Source organism: Polistes canadensis, unplaced genomic scaffold, assembly GCF_001313835.1.
Source record: "Polistes canadensis isolate GaletaPanama2010 unplaced genomic scaffold, ASM131383v1 scaffold_186, whole genome shotgun sequence".
In the NCBI taxonomy this organism is placed as follows: domain Eukaryota; kingdom Metazoa; phylum Arthropoda; class Insecta; order Hymenoptera; family Vespidae; genus Polistes; species Polistes canadensis.
The window spans coordinates 278,201-280,544 of NW_014569733.1; positions in this window are offsets into that span (position 1 = coordinate 278,201).

Genomic DNA, 2,344 nt, shown 5'->3' on the forward strand with positions numbered 1-2,344 from the left:
GAATTACGTATAAAAGATATCGTACGTTATTAAAATAAATATTTTAAATGATAATGATTGTATCAATTGCTAACGAATCTGGTAAACAAATTGAAAAATATTTGACTCAACAAAAAAATATATCTCAGTATTTATGGGATACGACCAACAAGAAAATATCTCGTCGGCAATGGGTTAAAAAATTAAAATAATTTGCAAATTTTTTCTGAATTTGTTTCATGTCAATTTCTTTCTAAATTCGTAACATTTAATTACAAGGTAAGATATCTCGTTTTTCTGTACGTTATTAAAATAAATATTTTACATAATAATGATTGTATCAATTACTAACGAATCTGTTAAACAAATTGAAAAATATTTGACTCAAAAAAAAAAATATATTTGATTATTTATGGGATACGATCAGCAAGAAAATATCTCGTCGGCAATGCGTTAAAAAATAAAAATAATTTATAAATTTTGTTCCCATAATCGAAAAGCCATACTTGTTATATCTATGAAGGGAGATGAGAGAAAGTTTGCTGGAAGTCGAGTTCGAGGAAAGATTATTGGCTCGCTAGTTGATACTGAGTGACTCGAAAGAATAACGAATCGTCTATTTAAATCTTTATTATTTTTCTGTTTTATATAATCAAGTTTTTATATTTATCCGATAAATTATATTCGAGATAATCGATCATTTCTAATAATGAATTATTAATAATATTAATCCTTTTTTTTTGTTTTTTATTATCATTACGTTTGTTATGTATTTCTATTAATATATTATGAATAATAATTTTATATTTATAATATTAATATCTTATATAATATAATATTTATCAAATTTAATGAAAATTTTCTCAAAGTATTCGCTACCCCGGCGAATTAATATATTACAAATAATTATTTGTTATAATTAATCTGTTTGTTTGTTTAATAATTGATCGAACAAATTCGTTCGTTTTTTTCGCAATTGTGAGAAAATAATTGTCGAAGAATTGTTGGCGAACGTTTTAGACAAAAAAAGAAAAGAAATAAACGTCTGATATTAATTTGATGCTACGTGAGTTAACATCAATTACAATTGGGACACAGGGTAGATGGAAACTACGAGAGTTTAACGCGAGACACGTGTGAATGGTCGTGGAGGCGAGCCAGAACTTGGGAAAATGTCAATCCAGGAAGATAACTTTTCTCTGCACACACACACATTCCTATCGTTAATTCGTAGTATTTCGATTTCTATATAATTACGAAAACCGACAATTAAACTTTGAAAGAATCGTATGATAGACAAGACAGTTCACTTATGTGACAGTTTCATGATTCCCTTAGAGAATTCGTTTTTTCTTTTCCACTGTGCTATTACTTTTTCTAATCCCGACTCAACAACATTTTTCTTTGCAAAATCTTTCATTATAAATTACCTAAACGTTCTTTATAAATTGGATCAAGTTATACAGTAAACTGGCAACCATTAAAATGACAAATAATTAGTTAAACATAGTGCACATAATTTCCGTACTTTGGTGAACCAATTACCAAACTCATATAACAACTTTTATATTATTTCAAGCTACTTATTACACAATTTGTTTTGTTAAATTCGAAATAGAAACATCTATATCAAGGAAAAATTTATTTTTCTTTTTATATAGAATATGTTGTCGTTTATATAAAAAATGTAGAAATCATAAAACATTTGTAACATTCTCAATTAACTTTGGTTAAATTGAAATTTAACATTTAAAAATATATTCACCCTTTTTTCTGTCTCTCTCTCTCTATCAAGAGTTATCGATTCGAATATATCGAATTTCTACATTTATTATATGTATATTCTTCTTTCGCAATAATTCTTTTATAATTCGTATGCGAAGTAGAAACGTCCGAGCTGTGCAGGAAACAAATGGCAAGCAAATGTCAGGCGTAAAAAGGAAGTCTTCTTCTTCTTCTTCTTCTTCTTTATCTTCTTATTGTTTCTCAATATTTCTCGAGAGAATTTTGTTTATAGTTTTTTCTTTTTTTTCTAAATTCCTCTCGAAATAGAAATTGTTGAATGAAATAATTGTTGAAATATTTTATCTCACGAGATATATAATTAAAAAAAAAAAAAAAAGAATAAAACCTTATTTGTTTCACTTTTGCATTAAAATACAAACGAAACATTTTACCCAATCCTAATATACATTTTTTTAATTAAAAAACGTTGAAATTTTGAGTCGTTCAACAAATCGTAATATTCATCTTCTCGTTCGTTACTCTAAAAAAAATTAGATCATTTCTATCACTTCATTGTATAAACCTATTCAAAAAAAAAAAAAAAAAAAATAAATTATATCGCAAAACAATTTACAACATC